The sequence below is a fragment of the Chiloscyllium punctatum genome, chromosome 1, assembly GCF_047496795.1.
Source record: "Chiloscyllium punctatum isolate Juve2018m chromosome 1, sChiPun1.3, whole genome shotgun sequence".
NCBI classification, from domain to species: domain Eukaryota; kingdom Metazoa; phylum Chordata; class Chondrichthyes; order Orectolobiformes; family Hemiscylliidae; genus Chiloscyllium; species Chiloscyllium punctatum.
The window spans coordinates 68,433,749-68,457,855 of record NC_092739.1 but is presented as its reverse complement, the minus strand read 5'-3'; the positions used below and the strand labels follow the sequence as shown (position 1 = coordinate 68,457,855).

Here is a 24,107-nt window from a genome sequence, read left to right as displayed (position 1 = left end):
CTGTACAAAGATACATTTACAAGCCTTTGTCTCAATAACTGTGCTTCACCAAGGTGTTTTGGTCACTTAACTCTCACAGGGCTATACCCTGAGCCTTTTTACCATACAATTTTAAAATTGCCATCAGTTCAGTAGTCAACGTTGCTTCATTCAAATCTTCTAATGATAGCAAAACTCCTATTACTGTACTACAAAATACTGGACTGAAAACAACCAATAAGCTACATTTGTGCTCTATGTAAATAACTGCTAAAACAATGAAGCCAATCAAACACCCGTATAAAGAGATTCCAGCCTGCACCTTACAAGCAAGAACACTGCTTGGGGCAGCACAGTGGCTCAGTAGTTAGCACTGCTGCCTTGCAGGGCAAGGGACCCAGGTTCAATTCCAGCCTCGGGCAACTGTGGAGTCTGTGGAGTTTGCACATTCTCCCCGTGACTGTGTGGGTTTCTTCCGGGTGCTCCAGTTTCCTCCCACATTCCAAAGATGTGCAGGTCAGGTGAATTGTCCATGCTAAATTGCCCATAGTGTTAGGTGCATGTGTAGGGGAATGGGTCTGGGTGGGTTACTCTTCGGAGGGTCAGTGTGGACCTGTTAGGCCGAATGGCCGGTTTCTGCACAGTAAGGAATCTAATCTAATCTCAAACAGTAATAAACTGGTATTCCTTAGTTGCTTTATACTTAAATTGTTGTTAATTAAATTATCTCATCATCCTTTTGATTGGATCTTTCCTCTTGTATTCCATGCCAGTCCTGAAAATTCCCCCATACCTCACCAGCACATATTTCTCAGCACGTGAGAGACAAATTCTACTTCTTGATTAAGTTTACAACAGTGTTGTTTCTGTCCCTACCAAATCAAACATAGAGAGAAATGCTCATCCAATGTTTAAAAGCAGAATCTTCTTTAATCACAATCTTCTTATTGCAGGTGCAGAGAATAGAGAATGAGATTTTATTTAAAATACTGCAATCTGTCTCTAATATCTATTTTAACTTTCATTTTCACAGTTGATTCACTGCTATGTCATTTGTTTCCCTCTTCAAACTTTACCTCCCTTCAATTTTATCTACAAAATTTTATTTCTCCCCTATAGTCATTAAATTTCTATAAAAGTATAGTACCATTAGTGCTAAACATGCTCCTGTGATTCAACCAAGCAACTATTATTCACAAGAATCTTGGCAGGACCAACAGATTATTTGGATGCACAGCACATCACAGATCAAAATTTATTTTAATCTCACTCAACACTACTTACAGAGGTATTTAATGGATATTGGAATACTAGCCAACTTTACCATTCCTAATTTATGAATATTGAGTCCAGCAGCAGTGCTCCATAACTCTGAGCATTTACCAAACAGAGTTTGACCTAGTCCAAATACCTAATCTAGAGTGTATAATGTCAACTTTGGCTTGGTGGTACCACTTTCAACCTCAGAAGGTGTTATGTTCAAATCTCACTCCAGAATGTTAAGCACTTAATTCAAATTGACTTTTGCCCAGTGCTTAGGAAATACAATTGAGATGCGAAACCGTGGCTCTACTTGGGGTCTCATGGCCCTATAAAGAAATGCAATGGTGCTAATATCAAAGAGCAAAAATGTCCTTCCAGGGATCCTGGCAAATATTTGTTGTTCTACCATAACCAAAATCATTAAAATCTGCTTATTAGCCAACTGTTGCAGTGTAGGATTGATTGTGTTGATTGGCTGCTGCATTTTCTACTCTTAAAAATATCTTTATCCATATAAAGTGCTTTGGGATAACCTTGGGTAATGGAAAATGCAAATAATGCAAGTCCTTTTATTTTTCTTTGCATAACTCAAGCTTGGACAGTCTTTGTATTTTGATTTATTAAGGTATTTGTTCCTCAATTATTCATCTCTAGAAAAGACAAAATGGGATGCAAGAATAGAGGAACTTGCAGAAATTGTGCACAAATCAGAAGGTGGCAAGGTAGACTGAGAAAGCAATAAATAAGGATCATAGGCTTTATGCAATTAGTAATTGAGGCCATAGGACCAATTCTGTTGCACACCACTAGTTAAGTCATTCCAACCTGAAAAAGGCACATTATTGTGAACCATCCACAATCCATTCTAAACATTACACTGCCATACTGTTAACTCCTAACTGTCCCAATAACCTTTTATGTGGCACCTTATTGAATGCCTTCTGAAAATCCAAATACACTACATTTACTGTTTCCCTTTTAATCAACTCTGCTTGTTGTTCTAGACTCTAGGAATGACAGCTGTTCAGCTGGCTACAGTTTGCTGATTTTGCTGCTTTGCTGCTTCTTGAAGAGAGGTGTTAGGGTCAGTGATTTTCCAATCCATTGCAACATTCTGGAATATTTTGGACTATCTCTGGAGCTATTTCCTTTAAAATGCTTGAATGCATGCCACCAAGTCCTGGTGACTTGTTTGCTTGCAATCCCATTAGGTTTGTCAAGGTACCACACTTACTAGAGTTACTTTATTTTTACATATTCATAGAAGTCCTTGCTAATTATATTCCTTGCTAATTTACTTTGATAATCAATTTTCTCCCTCTTTCTAAACTTAAGTCATTTGTTGCTCATTTCCAAATAAATTCCTAATCCTCTGGCCTACCATTTGATTTTGCTGCTTTGTACACCTTAGTTTCTCATTGGATACTGTCCTTGACTGCGGGTGGCTTACCTATCTTCTTATAGAGTCATACAGCACAGAAACAGACCCTTTGGTCTGACCAGTCCATGCCGAACATAATCCCAAACTAAACAAGTCCCATCTGCCTGCTCCAGGCCCATAACCCTCCAAACCTTTCCTATTCATGTACTTATCCAAATACATGTCTTTTAAATTTTGTACTGCATCTACCACTTCCTTAAGAGGTTCATTCCACACACCAACAACCCTCTGTGTAAAACATTTGCCCCCATGACTTTTTAAATCTCTCTCCTCTCACTTTAAAAATGTGCCCCCGGTCTTAAAATCCCCATCCGAGGGAAAAGATAGCTGCAATTAGTTCTCTTATAATGCATGTTTATTAAACAGGACTTGGTTGCAATGTAATTTGTGAATTGTGGATTTTTTTATAAATCAAACTCCCGTTTGCTGTTACGTGATTCAACCTGGCATTAGCTGAACAGCAAAATCCAGTCTCAGGGTCCTCTGTCTCCAAAACGCAAATTCAGTGTGTTCAGCTAAAACACAAATACAATCAGCTCTGCAAGCCTTGAAACTTAGCTTGAAACTGGGAATTGCAGCCTACATTTAGAAGGAAATTTCAAACCAGGGAAGAATCTTGAGAAGGACTGGACTTCCATGTTAGTACCACGTGGTCAGTTGGCTCGTGCTCTTTCTGGTGAAGAGCTTCATGGGAGGTACAGTGCTGTAATCAATGATTTTAGTGTTAAAGTGTTAAATTTACTGTATTATTTCATTAAAATATAATGATTTAAAAGATATACTTAGACTGTGCTATCGTTTTTGTTAGGCTAATTACTATTTTTGTTTCAATTGTTACTGATATTTTTGGTATTTCACCCAAACCCTGTTTTTCCCATAGACCCCATTATTTACATTGTATGCTTTTCCATAACACGGCATCACACTGGAACACAACTACCGTGTTATAGGAGAACTACCAGTACCATTAACTCTATCTATACCTTTCATTATTTGATAAACTTCTCTCAGGTTACCTCTCAACCTTCTACACTCCAGTGAAAAAGTCTCAGCCTTTCTTTGTAACTCAAACCTTCTTTAGCTGGCAACATCCTGGTAAATCTCTTCTGAACCCTCTCCAGCTTAATAATATCCTTCCTGTAATAGGACGGCCAGACGAGACAGTATTTCGGAAGAGGCCTCACTGATATCCAGTACAACCACAAATGACTTCCAAACTCCTATACTCAAAAGGACTGAGCAAATACCAAACACCTTTTTAACCACCCTGTCTACATGTGACACAAACTTCAAATAATAATGTACCTGAAGAACCTCTACGTCCCTCTGTTCTACAACATTACCCAAGGCCCTACCAGTAATTGTATAAGTCCTACCCTTATTTGTTGTACCAAAATGCAATACCTCGCATTTATCCAGATTAAACTCCATCTGCCATTTTTCAGCCCATTGACCCAGTTGATCAAGATCCCTTTTGAATTATTTGGACTGAAATAATTTTTTTGTTCACCATAATGAAATATCTGCTTAAACTGGCTGCTCATCCACTGGCTTTCCTTTTTGACTACATTCCCAGCCAGCTTTAGAGAACTTTCTTCCTACTACTGTAAATAGTCCTTATTGAAGTAGGTTTGAAAGTTGAGTTGGTCTCCCTCAAAGTGAATCGGAAATTTTATTTATGTTGTGATTACTATTCCCTGTTGGATCATTAACTATGTAATGGATTAGTAATCCCATGTCAGTACACCTTAGTGGATCTAAAATAGCCTTGTTCCAGTGTGGATTCTGCAAAATATTGCTTTAAGAAGCAATCCCTGATGCATTACATATTTGTCTTTCATATCACTTCTGCCCATCTGATATGTCCAGACATACGCAAATTAAAAATCATCCATGACAAACTGTACTGCCCTTTTTACATGCCTCCTTTATTTCCCAACTTATACTTCAGCCTATGAAGAGGCAGCTCTTTGGGGGCCTACAAATGACTCCCACCCATGACTTCTTCCCTTGCCATTCCTTATTTCCAGCCAAACTGATTCCACATCACAATCAACTGTACCTCTATCACAATTCACCACCATACTAACATCTTCCTTTATTAACAAAGCTTCCTGACCTCCTTTTCTTTTTCGCTCATTCTTCTGGAATGTTGAATGCCTTTGAGTTCTAGTCTTGATCACCCCATAACCATATCCCGGTCATAGCTATGAAATCATATTCCTTTATTTATATTTGTACTGACCAGTCCTCTATAATGTTGCAAATGCTGTGTGCATTCAGGTAAAGAACCTTTTGACTTTTTCCCCATTATTACTCCCTCTGGTTCTAATTTCTATTCTTTTGCATATATTTTCAACTGACTTTGTTGCACATTGATTATCATTCACTTGTTTACTATACTGTACCTCTGCACTCTGGTTTCGTTTTACTTTTTTTTAATTTTATGCTCATTGAACTCTCCATCCACTATTTAATTGAGGTTGAAAAGAGATTTGATAGAAGTTTTGAGAACATAGGGATATATAAGCCATTCAATCTTCAAGCCTGCTCACTATTCTATGTTATTGTTGATCAACTATCTCATTGCCACATTCTTGTACTGTCCCCATATCTCTTGAAGCCATTAGTAAATACAAGTCTATCAATCTCGGTTTTTAACTTATTTAACGATTGAGCTTCAACAGCCCTCTGGGGCAGAGAATTCCAAAGATTCGCAACCTTCTGAGTGAAGGAAGAAATCAGTCTAGTGAACCTCTGTTACAGCAAGTATATTCTTCTATAAGCAAGGAGACCAGAATTGTACACAACACTCCAAATGCGGGCTAACCACTATTGTGCACAAGTGAAGAAAGTCTTCCTTGTTCCTTTACTCAAGTTCTCTTGTGATAAAGGTGAACAAACCTCCAGATAGTGCAAAAATATGTTTGTGGTAGTGCCCAGCCTCTGGGCCAGAAGGTTCATATTCAAATCCCAGCTGCCTCAGAAGTACATTACAATGTATCTGAACAAGTCAATTAAAATAACTAGAATACAAGATCAGGAACGTTGTGCTGGAACTGTATAAAAGACACCTTGGGCCTCAGTTGGAGTACCGCGTGCAGTTCTGATCACAACATTATAGGAATGATGTGATTGCATGAGAGAGAACATTATAAGAGCATAAGTAATAGGAAAAGAAGTAAGCCATTTGGACTATGACATAACAAGATTATGGCTGATTTACCAATGGTCTCAACTCCTCTTTTGTGCCAACCCAGTATAGCTGATAACTCCCTGCTATTTCAAAACTCTAAAAAAGTATTTTACACTGTGAAGACAGACATAAAGTACTTGTTAGTTTCTCTGTTTTGCAATGTTATATTATAAATTCTCCTACTTCTGCCTGCTCCATATTTGTCTTTGCTAATCCTTTTGTTTTTACATACCTCTAGGAACTTCTACAATTTTTTTATTGTTTCTTGATATTTTTATCTTCATGTTCTATTCTCTCTATCAATTTCTTGATCCTCCTTTGCTGAAGTCCAAAATTCTCCCAGTTCTCAAACTTACAAGTTTCTTTGGCAACTTTATAAGACTCCTTCTTTGATCCAATATTATGTTTAACTTCCCTCGTTATCCATGACTCTCTTGTTTCTCAAGTTTGGTACTTTTGCCTTATAAACAATGTTTGTTTTTTAAAAACAAAACATTAGTTTTTCAAGTACTAGCCACTATCTATTTATTGTCAAACTTTGTTACTGTATTTTTCCAATCCACCACAGCTAACTTTTTCTGCATATCTTCATGGTCGCCCAGGTTCAGATTGAAATACAACTTTTTCAAAGTCAATTACAAATTCTATCATACCATGGTCACTATTCCTTGAGGTTCTTTTACAACAAGATTATTAATTAGCTTTTTATTTTATAATACTTCATCTAAAATATTGATCCAGAAAAACCATCTCAAACGCATTGCAGGAATTCTTCCTCCACAGCATTGGTGTGCATTGGATTTACCCAGACAGTTTATAGATTGAAGTCACTTATCACTTCTCCAATGCTTTAGCTACACATACCTCTATTTGCTTTATTATATCCTATCATTTTTATAATCATGAGAAATTTGGACAAAGTAGATAGGCAGAGTTTTTCAATTGGCCAAAAGGTTAAGAACCAAAGGGCACACAGATTTAAGGATAATATCAATATTACAGAGTAAAAGAAAAAGCTATTTCACACAGAACCAAAGAAAGGTTCTGGAGTGCATTGCTTAAGTGTGAGATGGAGGTAATTCAATTGCAGCTTTAAAGGGTATTGCATAATTATCTGAAGTGAAAATAAATGCAGGACAATGGGGAAAAGGACTAGTGCATTGATCTTACAGAAAGTCAGCACAGATATGACAAACTGAATGGCCACTTTCCATACTATAGCCATTTTGTGATTCAAAATCTAACTCAGCCACATTAGGGAGATTTAAACAATCCTTAGATAAGCACATGGATGATTTTGGAATAGTGTAGAGGGACGAGCTGAGAATAGTTCACAGGTCGACACAACATCGAGGCCAAAGGGCCTGTTCTGCCCTGTATTGTTCTATGTTCTAAATTTACATGTTCTTCGCCGAAATGTTTATTGACAAAACTTGACAATATACAAGTTTCCTACCTTGTATGAATTGTCAGGAAAATTATCAGTTTACCCAATAATCTTCAATCTATATTGCAAGATGTACATCTTTCCTCAGAAGCTGCTACTAAAAGACGTAACACCTTTGCTTTCATTGAAGCCTCTGGACCCTGCTCAAAAGATGCTACTGAAACTAAAAGTATGCCGTGCCTTAATTATTTTACTGTGTCCTCATTCTGTTTACATTTTCATTAATGCATGGTATTCAATACATAAAAACTGTTTTGGTTTTGTTAAATATCTGCTTAAAAATTATTTCCCATAAAACACCACTTTGTCTATGAGGTCACAATAACAGCTTTTAATGGGCAGCTTTTCCATTACATCACCATTATCAACTGGCCAATATTAAATTATTTTACATACTTTGTAAGTCAAAGAAACAGATAGCAGAAGTTGTATCACTGAAGAACGGTTCAGGTAGGATGGGAAAAGATTACGAATGAATTTAAAATTGTGGTTTCAGAAGACTAACTCAATGGTAGAAAAGCGAATGTAAATGTAAAGGTCATGCAAGGCAAGATAAAGATACTAAAGAATTCAGAGAACTGAAGCTAATGGACCATTAAGGATGGAAGGCCAGCCATGAAAATGGGGCAGAGTCTGGAGGCAATGAATTAATGCAAAAGGAGATCAGCATTAGATGGTTTATAGCAAAGGCATAGGCAATCTATATATAGAGTTAGAAGCATGCTAATTTTTTTCTTTCTTTATTCTTTTCATGGGATGTGGGACTCACTGGCAAGACCAACATTTTATTGCCCTTAATGGCACCATTATTAAAATTAGCTTTATATTCCAGATATTTTAGTCAAATTTAAATTCCATCAGGCATGTAGTGAGATTTAAACCAATGCCCCTAGAGACTGGCTCTCTGAATTACTATCGATATTACCAACGTAGCACTGTTTTCCAATTCCAGGAAGAGAAGGTCTGGCAAAGATCTTTAATCAAGGACTGGTATGGTAAAAGGAGAAATAAATAGAAACCATCTCACAACATTGGGCAAAATGCTACAGGGCGAAATAGCATAATTGAGGTCAAGGAGGGAAAATGTACTGTCACAGTCTTACAGAATGCCAGAACAAAAGCAAAATGCTACAGATGTTGGAGATCTGAAATAACTGAATATGCTGAAAACATTTAGCAGGTCAGCAGCATCTATAGTGAGAAAAAACAGGGAAAGTTTAGAGAACAAAAACGGGGAAAGTTCCTATTTCCCAAACCCCTCACATCCCTCCAAACAGTTTCCTCTTTCCACGCCTCTATGCTCTTCTTCAAAGGTGCATCTCTAACTTTTTGTAATTTTGATTGAAGATCACTGACATGAAACAACAGGCAGGATTTTCCAGTTTCCAATTTGGGGAGAAAAATACCAGGCTGGGTAACTTAATCTGGTGAGAGGCAAAGAATCAAATTGAGGGTGGTGAAAGGCCTATCTGCATGCATTTGCATCTTATAAAAGCACAATTTATTAGAAGCAATTCTGGCTTCCCAAGTAACCTCTACCCAATCAAAAAATCTGATTGCAAATGCAGGTGTGTATCTTGGGAGTTGCACTTCATCCTTCACAAGGTACATTTTTGCTGCTTTTTCCTTCTAGTGATAAGACTTTAAAAGATGCTTACAATCATCCTGCTCTCATTTCTCCAAGTACAGTTAACCTCAAACAGAGGAACACAGCACATCTCCAAGCCTGACTGGCACTCAATAAACAAAAGGCACTGACTGGAAGGGGAAAAAGGAGGGAAGTTGAAGGAGAGGAGGGATTAAAATTAGTCAGGCAAGGGTGTGCTGTGGTAAGTCCTGGAATGGAAGGTCTTGGCTGTAATCACTCAGGGTGTGTGAAGGGGAAAAAAAAAGAACTGCAGATACTGGAAATCAGAAACAAAATTGAAATTGCTGGAAAAACTCAGCAGGTTTAGTGACCCTTCTTCAGAACTGTGAATTATCTGTTCAGGACACTGGACATATTTGGATGTTGGTCAGAAGGGCTTGGGCAAAGATAACATCAGGGGAATGGGGGTGTTTGGATGTAGTAGTGTGGGAGTTGGAAACTGAAGGTTAAAGATACACAGGCTTATGAGGAGGGAGGAGTCAAGACACATCAGGGTGCAAATGCCTTTGAGTCAGGAAAATGTAAGGCACCTTCAAATGGATGGTTTCCAGAGCTAGTTTTGGACCTTAATGGCAACCAATGAAGATGGACTAGAATAGGGACAAAAGTGGTGGGTGATGGTAGTGGGGATGGTATTGGGGGGTGCAATTGTTGGTACTCCATCTAAAATACTCATGCTGAGAGTCTTTCAGAATAGGTGGAAATCATTCCATCAAAGTGGAAATTGCTACACATAATGTGGGTGGAGATTTAATTTGTGGAAGGCAGGGAAGAAGCACTTCGCATGTGCTGGTCAACTGAGACAGCACCTTATTAAACAGGTGTCCAATGGATGGACAATCCTGCTCAGTCACACTCGGTTGATACATTGCCTGCTCAGCAATACTCTTTGAGCTAGTTAAGGGTTGTAGGTAAGACTCTTGTGGTTCAGTGGCAGTGTCCCTGTTTCTGAGCCAACAGGTTCAAGTCTCACTTGCTCCAGAGATATGTGATAATATCTCTGAACAGATTAATTTTAAAAATTGGAGTAGAGATTGTGGGTTTCACTAACTCGGCCAGCATTTATTACTCGTCACTACCTGCCCTTCAGAAGTTGGCGGTGAGCAGTGTTCTTAAATTGATTGCTGCAAAGCACGTAATGTAGGTAAACCCACAGTGCTATTAGGGAGGGAGTTGCAGGATTTTTACCAAGTGACACTGGAGGCACGGTGACATATCTCCAAGTAAGGATGGTATGTTGCTTAGAGAGAAATTTGTCAGTGGTGGCGTTCCAATGTTTCTGCAGTCCTTTATCTTCACGATATAGAGGCTACAAGTTGAGTGTACTGAGGAGCTTAGGTAAATTTTTGCAATGTATCTTGTAGATGGTACATACCACTGCTAATGTACATTTGGTGGTGGAGACATAAATGTTCATGGAGGGAGATTCCATCAAGCAGCTGCTTTGTCTTGGATGATGTCAAGCTTGATAATATTGTTGAAGATGTACCCATCCAGACAAGTGGGGATTATTCCCTCATAATACTGACTTGTGCCTCGTGGTAGATGTCAGGATTTAGAGAATCAGGAGATGAGTTATTCACTACAGGATTCATAGCCTTTGATCTGCTCTTGTAGCCACAATATTTATATGGCTGATTCATTTCAGTTCCTGGTCAATGGTTACCTCCGGTATGTTGATAGTGAGAGTTTGGTAATGCCATTGAATTTCATGACAAATTTTTCACACAAGGGGTGTTAAGAGCCTGGAACGCACTTCCAGAAGCAGTGGTGGAAGCAGACACAAAAGCAGCATTCAAGAAGCATCTGGACAAATATATGAATAGGAAGGGAATAGAGAGATATGGATCCTGTAAATGAAGACAGTTTTAGTACGGAAGGGCAAAATGTGCCAGCACAACTTTGGAGGGCTGTAGGGCCTGTTCCTGTGCTGTATCGTTCTTTGTTCTTGGGCAAAAGCTAGGATCTCTCTCTTGTTGGAGGTGGTCATTGCCTGGCTCATGTTACTTATAGTTACATTAAGGTTTTACATTAAAAACTTAATGTTACTTGTGACCAAGGACAGCAGAATGCAATCGTAGGTGAGCCAGGTATGGATCTCATGTGACGTCTATAATGGAGTCTCTGTCCTTGCAATCGACAAATAGTTATGAGGTTCTTGAAAGCTATGTGGGCAAGAGTCGGGATCACAGACAGAATGATCAAACTGACCATGGCACCATGGTACAGAAAACCATTCAAGTGGCAGGAGGAAAATCAGCACAGGAGTAGAGGTAGGCCATTCAGTCCATTGAATTTCAATGAGATCACTAACATTCCCCACATTATATATGGTCTGCTAAGTTGTTGCCCACTCCATAGTAGATACTGTTCTCGTAGCGGTGAGTCTGAATCCAGAAGGCTCTGTTTCTTGTCTGGTGCCAGGGTTAAGGGCAGCTCTTCAGGGTTAGAGAGGAAATTGGAATGGGAGGGAGGGATTCAATTGCCATTGACCATGTTGGTTCAACAATATTGATAGGACTGGAAAGGAGATTCAGTTAGGATCTTTACTAATAAGCAGAAGCGCCAAGCTAAAAAACTCAGGATTATGTCAGCAAACTATCTCAAGTCAGCAAGTTAAATGCATGGCTTAAAGCTTAGTGACAAAGAACATGGATTCAATAGGGTACTGGCATACATATTGGGGTAGATGGAGGTGTTCCAGTGAGTCAATCAGCCTTCACTTGAACCTTGCTAGGAAGATACCCAGACCTGAGACCCAAACATTAACAAAAGGGATAAAGGGGAATAATTAGTAAAAAAAAAAGCTATGTCTTTTTACTTAAACGTACATGCTATTGGGAACACTATGGAGACATGATTACAAGAAGATTAAGCTGAAAACTAAATATTCAGAGGTATGTACTTTTTGAAAGGACAGGAATGAAGGAAAGGTGGTGGAGTAGCTTTGTTAGTATAAGATGGTATATATGATAGCAAGAAATGATCTAGGATCAGATTTTGTGTAGTCCAAATAAAATTATTAAGACAACACTGGTGGGAATAAACTCCCCTTACAGTATCTTTTCTTTAGGACTGAATAAATCAAGAGATAATGAGGACGTGTAAGAAAAAGTACAGTAACCATGGTGACTTTAATCTTTATACACTTTGGGAAATAAAACTGAAAAAGCTAGGCATCAGGAAAATTCAGAATACATTCAGGACAGCTTTGGAACAATATGTTTTGGATCTAACTGGGGGCAGGATATTTTGGATTTGGTAATGTGTAATAAATTATGTCAGAAAGAGAGCTGTAACCATAACAAAGTTGAATTTTGCATTCAGTTTGTGATAGAGAGAGAGAGAGAGAGAGAGAGGGAGAGACAGACAGACAGACAAACTTGGATCAGAAACAATTGTGTGAAACTTAAAGAAGGGCAATTATATGGAAATGGCTGAAGTGGACTGGGAAAAGGAGTTTAGCAGAAAAGAGTTGAGTGACAATGGCAAATGTTTAAGAAAATAGTTAATGGGGATCCAAGATGGCGGCAACCCAGCAAGTCTGAGTCTACAGTGCTCCTCCCAAGATTTGGGTAAAGTGGGTCACCCACCCCCACCACACTCACCAAATCATTTAAAATAGCTGATTAATTTAATTAGTTGCTTAGTATTAAATTTAAACAATCTAATCTTTAGTAAAAATAACTAAAGGGAAGGGAGCCTGCAGCTCTCAGCAAGCAGGAACCCCACCCCCACCCTCTCCAGCTGCAGCAGAGGCGTCCACAACCGTCCCGGGGAACTTACCTACGGTGGCGAGCCTTGTGGAAATCATCTCTAAACTCGATGCTTTTATTGAAGAATCCCGAATTCGATGGGACTCACTCTCGGCCGCGCTGCAAAAGCACGACCGAGACATTAAAGAAATCAAACGCCGAGTCTAAGGGGCGGAGCTAAAGGCCACAACCTCCGAAACTACAGCGCAATGGCCGTGGATCGGGTCCGGACTCTCGAACAGCGAGTCCGGACCTTACAGAATCATATTGATGACCTCGATAATCGAGGTCGTCGAAGAAATATTCGCTTGCTGGGCCTTCCCGAACAGGAAGAGGAAGGCCAGCTTACAGCGTTTCTCGAGCAGTGGCTGCCACAGCTTTTAAATCTGGAGGCTGGATCAGGCCAGGTAAGGGTGAAATGGGCCTACTGGGTCGCAATACGTGGGCCAGCTCGAACCAGCGTCCCCGCCCGGTCCTGTTCCGGCTGCAGAGCTATAGGGAGAGGCAGATACTCCTAGAAGCCTCTAGAAATCTTGGAAAAGATTCCCAAGCCATGATCTATAAAGGAACCAAGATCATTTTATTCCAGGACTTTTCCCCAGCTCGGGTCCGAAAGAGGAAGGCATTCGATGAGGCGAAGAAGTGTTTAAAGGACTTAAATATTCAGTACTCCTTTCGCTACCCAGCGACGCTACACTTTAGCCATGAAGGATCCGTGTATAACTTCAGATCGCCAGAAAAGGCTAAGGAATTTTTGGACTCTCTTAGATAAATTGTAAGAGATAATGGATGTTGGTTTGCCTTTCCCCCACTCCAGTTTATATCCCCCCCTTTTTCTTTTTTCTTACCTGACTGTTTAATATTATCTTGGGGGGCGAGGAGAGGGATTTATTTATTTGTTCTCTATTTAACGATTTTCTCCGCCCTTTGGGATTTTTAAAAATTATTCTTTGTATGTATGTGGGTATGTATATATATGTATGTATGATATATATAAGCCGGGGGGGTTAGTTAATGTTGGTGTGGTGGGGGGGGGGGGGGGGGGGGTGGTTACGTTATTCTATTTTACCTCTGTCTCTAGGAGCGGGGTTGTTTTCCCTTCTTATTTTGTATTATTATATTTAATTATTTGTTGAGGTTGTAATTTTATAGTTATATATGTTTATACATGGTATTAACATTACCAAATATATCCAGGTGTTGGCGTGGGTTGGGGGGGGGGCGGCTGGGGGTAGGGTGCTCACTGTTAACTCTAGCTTTGTATTATATCTGAATTCTCCTCATTTTATTGAGGAGCGCCGGGGTCAAGGGTGGGGCATTGGTTGGGAGAGGATACGATGGACTTTTGGAAAGGAAGTGACACCCCCGGGAACAAGGGGGAAAATCTCCATTTAAATACTTTTTTATTATTATTTAGAAATAGTTTTTTACTATACTGTTGTGAGTGTATTAGAGAGCCTTTATTTTTGTGAATTTTATATGCTCTATGCTCGGGATGTTCTGGATAGGGTTTCCCCTCCCGAGGGGTCTCAGATTTGCCCGGATGATTATGGTTGATCAGTCGGTTAAGTGGTGTACCTGGAATGTCAAGGGAATTTTTTAAAATTCCATATCATCCTGTAAAATAGGTAGTATCGCAATTTCCGACCACGCTGCTGTATATATGGAAACCAAGGCGAGGAACAATGGGACATCCCCTCGGCATTGGCGTATGGACCCCTTCCTAATGAAAGATAGTAAATTTGTGAAGTACTTCTCTCAAGAATTTAAAACTTTTTTAGAAATCAATTCAGGTACGGCTAGCAACCCATCAATGATGTGGGAGACCATCAAAGCTCATGCGCGAGGTTTGGTTATCTCCTACTCAGTGACCCAGAAAAAATTAAAGGGAGAACAACAGTGTCTGCTTGAAGCTCGCTTAAAAGCAGCTGAAACAGCATACACTGATAGACCTTCTATTATTAAATTGCAAAGGATTACGGCTCTTAGGACAGCTCTAAACACTACGCTTACTCAAACGGCTAAGCTGGAAATATTATTTGCAAAACAAAGGTTATATGAATATGGCGACAAACCGGGTAGATACTTAGCATTTCTTGCAAAGAAAAAACAGGCCCCTCAGACTATTACGTCTATCAAGGAAAATACGGGTATTTTGACTCATGATCATAAAAAGATTAACGCAATCTTTAGAGAATTTTATTCTGAGTTATATAAATCGCAGGATTGTAAAGACAGGGCTAGGAGGATGCAATCATTTTTAAAAAATTTGACCTTTCCGGGCCTAACTCCGGAACAGGTATCGGTCTTAAATGCTCCCCTAACAGTCCAAGAAATACTTGACGCAATCAGGCAACTTCAGAGTGGTAAGGCACCGGGCCCAAATGGTTTTCAAGCTGAATTCTATAAAGAATTTACAGAAATATTGGCTGGTCCACTTATGGACATGTATAACTACGCATACAGTCAGGGCTGTCTCCCGCCTTCGCTGAAAGAGGCAAATATCTCTCTTATCCTTAAAAAAAAAGGAAAGGATCCAGCAGATTATACATCATACAGACCAATATCCTTGCTAAATGTAGATTTTAAAATCCTTTCTAAAACGTGAGCATTGAGACTAGAAAGGGTACTGCCACATATTATAAAGGAGGATCAGACGGGGTTTATTAAGGGCCGTAGATCATCCAATAAAATTAGAAGGGTTTTGAATATGATTCAAGCCTGCCATCAGGGAAAGATACCAGGAGTGGTAGTTTCATTAGACGCGGAAAAGGCATTCGATAGGGTTGAATGGTCATATTTGTTTTACACATTGGAAAGGTTTGGCATTGGAAAGGTGTTTACCAAATGGGTCTCAACATTGTATAGTGATCCCAAAGCAGTTGTGGTTACCAATGGATTAGGTTCGGATAGCTTCAGTGTGGGTAGGGGCTGCCATCAGGGATGTCCTCTCTCGCCATTGTTATTTACGCTAATAATTGAACCACTAGCAGAATCTATACGGGTTGATCCTAATATAACGGCCCCGAGGATTGGTACAGGTAAACATAAAATTACCCTTTATGCAGATGATGTTCTTCTATTCCTCAGTAATCCTCTGATGTCCGTACCTCGCTTAATCCAAGTTATTAATACAGTTAGCGCATTCTCAGGCTATAAAATTAATTTCTCAAAATCGAAGGCTATGCCAATGGGTGGCCTTGCTATGATACCCCACTTAGTGGACGGATCCCTTTTTCCCTTTCGTTGGTCCCCGGAGGGCTTCTTATATTTAGGCATTTTTATTACTCCAGTATTTGGTCGGTTGTATAAGGCTAATTTTGTGCATTTACTGGAAAGGATAAGGCAGGACCTCCAGCGATGGGGAGACCTTCCAATTTCCTGGCTGGGTAGAATAGCACTAATTAAAATGAATGCCCTGCCCTGTCTCCTATCCTATGAGAATGCTTCCGGTGATGCTGCCGAGGCTGGCACTACGTAAATTATATGCCGGTTGGGTTCCTTTATCTGGAATTATAGACAGCCCCTCATTAAGTTGAAGAAACTACAGCTTCCACAGGCAAGGGGAGGAGTGAACTTAACTGATATTTCCTAAAATCTGGGAAGTTCCCTATTAAGTTACAAAGCTGATTGGGTCTTGTCTGATCCACAATCAATCTGGCTGGACATCGAGGCTTCTCAAGCAAAATACCCACTTATTAACCTTTTATTTTCAGACAAGAGGAAAATCGTTACGGATCACTGTAAAAACCCTATAGTACTAAACACAATTAAAGCTTGGAATATAATGCGGCAAAATGAGGGTAATTCACATAAAACATCCCCCTATGCACCGATAGTGGGAGCATGGGGATTCCAACCGGGGTTTACAGATGCCACTTTTAAACTCTGGAGATCCAGGGGTATCTCATGTCTAGGGGACCTATTTAAAGATGGGGTCCTGATGTCTTTTGAACAGCTGCGTCAGAAATTCGGATTACCTATTGGAGACCTCTTTCAATACTTCCAAATTCGAGACTATATACAGAAGAAGACTACGTTATTAGATCGTCTTTATAAATCAGACAGAGAATGTAGAGTACTACGACCAATGGGGGTATCCTCCATCAGTACTATTTATCATTTACTACATGAAGAAGTATCAGGAGATATGGACAATCTGCTTAAAACATGGGATCAGGATTTGGGACTAGAAATCTCTATAGAAACGTGGAATGACATTTGGGAAAACGCTAGAAGAATTACTATCTGTAACAGAACTCAGGCCATTCAGTTGAAGATACTTCACAGGGCCCATATAGCAGCGGATCGATTGGCAAAATTTAAGGCAGGAACATCTCCAATGTGTCCCAAATGTAAAATAGAGGTGGGCACTCTTGTACATTGCCTATGGACCTGTCATAAGATCCGTAGATACTGGACTAAAGTAGCAAGTACCCTGACAGAAATTTTAGGAACGGAAATTAAAATGGACCCTGTATCTCTCCTTTTGGGCTTTTTGAACTTTCCCTCCCTGGACATGTACGGGAAGAGACTATTTTCTATTCTCTCTTTCTGTGCAAGGAAAAATATTTTGGTAAACTGGGTGGCTGAGGGCCCCCCTGGAGTTTCAAATTGGTACAGATTAATTATGGAATTATTCCCCTTGACTTCCTTACAAATATGGTGCACCGAAAGACCGAATTATTTTATAAAATATAGCAGCCCTTCTTGAATTACATAAATACAGATATTTCGGCTATCCTAATAAGGGCTTTTATTTAATTGAGATTACAAACCTGGCTGGTCCGGGGCCCCTTAGGAGAGGAAGCCTGCACGAATACGGGTTTTGTTACATTTGATGTTAATACATTCAGAGCATGTATCTCACTACCCAATTTCTGTTATCCGTTGTTTTTTTTTCTCTTTCTCTTATTTGAATAATGTAAGAGACTTAAATATACACTCTGGTTAGTTGTCGGTTAGATTAGTAGTTAGTTGAGTTTTGTTTTTTTTTTCCTCTGTATTTTTCTTTTGTTAAATTTTGGCTATTATATATTTAAGATTTAATTGTATATCAATGTTTGTACTTGAGAGTTTTGTTTATTTTTGTAAACTTGTAAAAATGTTAAATTTCTAATAAAAATATCTATTAAAAAAAAGAAAATAGTTAATAACTCACAGCAAAAAGTGAGGAAGGAGAATTCTAGGAAGATGATAAACCAATCATAATAAACCAAAGAAGTTAAGAACAGTATCAAATTGAGAGGACTCGGCAAGATGGAGGCGATTCATTAGAACTGCCTAACAACCAAAGCATATTGGAGTTTATTGTCATTCCTGGCTAACTTTTGAGAGAATTGTTAATTTAAAACTTTGAGAACATATAATTGTTCATATTTTGGAGTGGGAAGGATGCCAAAGGAAAAGGGAGCGAACAAACAGCAGCAGGGATGACACTCCCCTGCAGCACTGGACAAGCCAGAGGCCACAGCAGCAGCCTCTCCAGAATCCTCGAGGGACTTCACGGACCCACAGGAAGTGACGGTGGCGATGGCGCGACTTAACACAAAGGTTGAGGCTGTGTTCGAGGAGATCTGTGCCCAGATTCAACCCCTCACGTCCATACTGCAAACGCATGAACAGGAAGTCCAGGGCCTTGGGGTGCAGGTGGAGGGTTGAACCACGGCCTCGGAAGCAGCAATTGAGTCCTCGTCCGGATGGATACAGGCCCTGGAACAGCAACTGCAGGCCTTGCGAGATCAGGTCAATGAACTTGAAAATCGAGGTCGGAGAACAAATCTGCGGATTGTCGGGCTCCCAAAGGGTGAAGAAAGTGGGGACCCAGTGAGCTTCTTTGAACACTGGCTACCGCAGTTCCTGAGCCTTCAAATCAAGTCCAACCAGCTGCACATTGAAAAGGCCTATCGGGTGGTGGTGCGCAGGTCCATGCCGGTACAGCGCCCCTGGCCTATCCTAGTGCACTTTCTCACATACAAGGACAAACAAAGAGTGATAGAAGCCTCCCAATCACTGGGGGAAGATTCACAGTCCCTGCTGCACAAGGGGTCAAAGATTATGTTCTTCCAAAATTTTTCAGCAGCTATAATCCAAAAGAGGAAGTCCTTTGATGAAGTTAAGAAGAGGCTGAGGAACCTGGGCATCCAATACTCCATGAGGTACCCAGTGGTGCTCCATTTCAGTCACGAGGATTCAGTTTATACGTTTGACTTGGCGGATAAAGCCAAGAACTTTGTGGACACTTTAAAATAGACCGATTGGTCTGAAAAATATGGTTAATGTTCGTCCTCTTTTCCTTCTTTCCTGTTTTCCCTTTTTTTCCCTCTCTCCCAAATAATTTTTTTTTTCAATAAAGGGCCGTAGGTCCTCTAATAATATTAGAAGACTGCTGAATATGGTTCAAGCATGTCAGCAATGATGGATCCAAAGGTTGGTGATTTCCTTAGATGCAGAGAAAGCATTTGACCAGGTGGAATGGCCGTATCTCTTTTATATCTTATGGCAATTTGTGCCGGGTGGGGTCTTTGCTAGGTGGATGGAGGTTTTATATCACCACCCTCTGGCCATGGTCATCACCAACAGGGTGAAGTCTGGGTACTTTAGCATTGGCAGGGATAGTCGTCAATGCTGCCCCCTCTTACCATTGATGATAGAGCTGCTGGCAGAGGCCATTCGTCAGACGTCCACATAAACGCTCCGGAAGTCGGATCGAGGGTATGTAAGATTACACTGTACGTGGATGACATCCTTCTGTTTTTAAATCAGACCCAATGACCTCCGTATCCCATCTGATACAATGTATTAATTCAATTGGGGCTATCAACTTGTTGTGGTTCTGTTCGCCGAGCTGGGAATTTGTGTTGCAGACGTTTCGTCCCCTGTCTAGGTGACATCCTCAGTGCTTGGGAGCCTCCTGTGAAGCGCTTCTGTGATCTTTCCTCCGGCATTTATAGTGTTTTGAATCTGCCGCTTCCGGTTGTCAGTTCCAGCTGTCCGCTGCAGTGGTCGGTATATTGGGTCCAGGTCGATGTGCTTATTGATTGAATCTATGGATGAGTGCCATGCCTCTAGGAATTCTCTGGCTGTTCTGAGAATTCAATCAATAAGCACATCGACCCGGACCCAATATACCGACCACTGCAGCGGACAGCTGGAACTGACAACCGGAAGCGGCAGATTCAAAACACTATAAATGCCGGAGGAAAGATCACAGAAGCGCTTCACAGGAGGCTCCCAAGCACTGAGGATGTCACCTAGACAGGGGACGAAACGTCTGCAACACAAATTCCCAGCTCGGCGAACAGAACCACAACAACGAGCACCCGAGCTACAAATCTTCTCACAGTCTTTGAATAAGATCAACTGTGCAAAGTCAGAGGCTATGCCTTTGGGGCACCTTAAGGAAGTGCCAGAGGTTGAAGGTGGCCCTAGTTTCCCCTTTAAGTGGTCACAGGTGGGTTTCCGATCCCTAGGTATTTTTATTAGCCCCATGTTTGATTGTTTATTTCGGACTAACTTTGTTCACCTGCTTGACAATATTAGACAAGATCTCCAGAGATGGGAGGCTCTTCCAATTTCGTGGTTGGGCCGAATAGCCCTTAAGATAAATGTCCTCCCTCATTTGCTTTATCCCATGTGTGTGTTTCCCAGATCAATGTTGTGGAAACGTATGGGTTGGTTTAGTTCTTTCATCTCTCATTGTGGGTGACCCTTCATCAAACTTACTAAATTGCAGTTGCCTCAAGGATGGGGAGGAGTTGATTTCTCAGACATCAGGAAGAATCAAGTGTGTTCCCTGCTGTCCTTTTTGTGCGACTGGGCAGGTAACGATCCGGGCTCAACACGGCTGGATATCGGGGCCTCCCAGGCAAACTGCCCTCTTAACAACCTGTTGTTCATGGATACAATGAGGATAGTTTTGGACCACTGATGGAAACCCATTGTCATTAGTACGGTCAAGGCATGGAGCGCAATGCATCAGAGTGAGGGTTGCTCATCCACTTCGCCACACACCTCCCATGGTTGGTATGCCTGGGTTCTGACCAGGGATGTTGGACTCAGGGTTCAAATGATGGGCAGCGAGAGGAGTTTCCAGTTTGGGAGACTTTGTTTGAGGAGGAGGTTATGATGTCTTTTCAGGAATTGAGCCGCAAACATAGGCTGCCCCGTAGAGGTCTTTTCCGTTTTTTTCAGGCTAGGGATTTCATCCAGAAGACGACTACACTTCTCACTAAGCCTGATACAGAGAGCTATTGTTACGTTCCATCAGCACCCTTTCAGTTAGTGCCCTCTATCGCCTACTGGGTGGTAGGGCCTGGCAGGATATTAACCAGCTATGTGAAGTCTGGGAGCAAGAGTGAGGACTGTAGATCTCTTCTGAAATGTGGGAGGACATATGGGAGAATACACAAATGATCTCAATCTGTAATAGGACAAATGCTATGCAGTTAAAAGTTCTGCACAGGGTTTATTTGGCACCGGACTGTCTGGCAAAGTTTAAAAAAGGGGCTTCTCCAATGTGTCCCAAATGTAAAATAAGTGTTGATACTCATACCCATTGCTTTTGGGCATGCCACAAGCTCTGTGTTTATTATAGCACTGTGGTGGGAGAGATAGGGAGGGTATTGAGGACTGAAGCTTAAGTAGACCCGACATCTCTCCTTCTAGGTCTACTGAATTTATCATCTTTAGACAGGCATAGGAAGAAACTATTTAATATTCTTAATTACTGTGCACGGAAGAATATTCTGATGAATTGGGTGTTTGAGAACCCCCTGGGCTAGCTGAGATGGTGGAAATTAGTTATGGAGCACAGTCCCTTGAATGTTTTTCACATATATGGTGCACCACACAACCGTCCTTTTTAATAAGACATGGCAGCCCTTTTTGAGTTATTTGGACACAGATTTGTCTGCTATCTTAACTAGGGTGTTTGTTTACCAAGATGGTTAGGTTTGCTGAGCTCTGGACCCTGGAAGGATGACTGCTCAGTTCATACAGGTATATATACACAATGGTCCCTTTTTTTGCTTGGGAGCTCTGCGCCAAGAATTGTTATTTTGTGTTTAGTCTTGTTTTGTTTTACAGGGTAGGTTAGTAGTTAGTAGACAGTAGTTGTACTGTAACTGGCATTTTTTATTATACAGGTATTTGTTATATTTTTTATAACATTATATTTTTGTAAAGTCAAAAAACTTTTTTTGCTAATAAATATGTTTACAAAAAAATGGAATAGTTCCAAATTAAAAGAATAAATATACAATGTGCTAAACATGGCAAAGATTAAACTGACGGTCAGACTAGGAAATAATATAAAAACAGACGAGATCTTCTTTAAATTTATAAAAAGGAAGAATAACAGGTCAAAATGAACATAGACCCTTTAGAGAACAAGATAGGGAAAAGAATAATATGGAATTTGGAAATGGCAAAGAGGTTGCATCTATTTCCAGCACATTTATAGCATTCCAAAAATATTTTAAAAATCAAGGGGCAAAAGTTGGTGGGGAGAGGAGGGATTGAGAGAGCAACTAAACTCTAACTATCCCTGGAGAAAAAGTACTAGGGAAATGAATAGGCTGCTAAGTCCCCTGGACCTGGTGGGTTGCATCCTAGGATTTTAAAAAATGTCACTACAGAGATAACTGTTGGTAATCTTCCAAGAATTTTTAGATTTGGGAAAAGTCCTGAAGAACTGAAAAACTGCCAATGTAACACATTTACTCAAAAAGGGAGGAAGACAAAATTCAGGTTACTTAGCTTAAAATCTGTCATTTAGAAAATGTTAAAGGATATTAAATTGTCAACAATGGAATAGCAGAGCATTTACAAATACATAATAAAATCCAGCAGAGTAAGAATGAATTCACACAGGGGAAATCATGCAAATTTGTTGTCAAGGGAAGGGCAAGAATAGGAGTTGAGAGGCTCCTGATGGCACAGTGCTCACATTCTTACCCCGGAGCCAGGCAGCCTGGGTTCAAGTCCCACCTACTCCAGAGGCTTGTCATAACATCTCCGAATAGGTCGATTAGAAAATGGTTAGAGAACTAACAGTAAGATTATTGATGCAGTGGTAAAATCCTTATCTCTGGGCCAGAAGACTCAGGTTCAAGTCCCATCTTCTCCAGAGGTTTGCCATAACACATCTGACCAGACTGAATAAAAACATCTAGTAAACTCAAGGAACATATAACCTGGAGTCTAAAACCAAATCTTAACCAAGTTTATCCTCTTTTTATTCAATCATGTGCGTATAAGCATCAAACTTTCACAACATCGATTTAACATGATATTTCATATTAACATCGTGTTGGCGAGTTTTGAGAAGATTTGTAGCTGAATGTAAGTTTGCCAGGCTCTGGATGTAAGTTTGCCTCCTGAGCTGGAAGATTAGTTTTCAGACCTTTTTGTTACCATGCTCAGTAACATCATCAGTGAGCCTCTGGTGAAGCACTGGTGTTAGTGACCCATTTTCTATTTATGTATTTTAGGTTTCCTAAAGGCTCACCGATTATGTTACCTGGCATGGTGAAGAAGCATCTGAAAACGAGCATACTTATATCCATTAAAATCGCGTTTTTACATTCAAAGTGCAAGTTTACACGCTTCTTTAAATGAACTTTAAATGCTCCTACCCCACCTATTCTTCGGAAGCATGAACAGAAGTGCAACTTCCCGCTCGCTTTTATCGCTCAGATTATATTAGTGCACGGAATGACTTTAACGCCAGATCTGTGAAATACTTACAGTGATCCGCCGTGTATCAGGTTCGACAAATGTTGAGATGTTTGCGAGTGGCGATGTGAGACAGACCAAAAGCTGTGTTGTACTGACCAGTGCTCTGCTCTCCTCAAATCTTTCCTGTAATCTTTGTTGTTCTGTGCTGAGTTAATGCTCACTCCTGTGCTGAGTTAAAGTTCTCTGCTGTGCTATTCCCTGTACGCTGCGCTGATTTAATGGGTTTTTTTCCCCCAGTGCTCTGTGCTGACTTTGTTCAAAGTAAATGCTCTGTACCGCTTTAATGCTATCTTCTATCCTGAGTTAATACTTGTTCTAGTCTCCCCCTGTCAGGTTCTATCCTGAATGAATACTTTCCCGTTTCTTTTCTCTCTGTCACTGAGCTGAGCGGCTCGGCTCTGGGCACTGCCGCTTCTGCTATCATTTAAATATGGACTGCTCCACTGTGCTAATGGAGAGGTGGGGGGGAATGAAGGTGTGTAGGGGTGCGGGTTTTTCATTTGTGGCTCCAAGCAGCTCGCCCTCCCTCACACTAAACACCATAGATTTTTCTTTCAAGAATAGTTGCACCACATATCACGATTCGTCTTATTTGTGAGAGGTGGGGACTGCCCCGCGTGCTTTGCACACCCGCTCTT

The 24,107-nt window shown here is 40.5% G+C and overlaps 1 protein-coding gene across 3 annotated transcripts in view; it reads right to left on the bottom strand.

The window, feature by feature from the left end:
* Window positions 1–23,863, bottom strand: part of LOC140476030 (putative methyltransferase NSUN7) — a 173,555-nt gene extending 149,692 nt beyond the window's left edge. For all 3 annotated transcript variants that reach the window (XM_072567962.1, XM_072567970.1, XM_072567979.1), the window contains exon 1: window positions 23,479–23,863. The gene's annotated coding sequence lies outside the window, so the exon portion shown is untranslated. The remainder of the gene's footprint in view (window positions 1–23,478) is intronic.
* Between the last annotated feature and the right edge of the window lie 244 nt (window positions 23,864–24,107).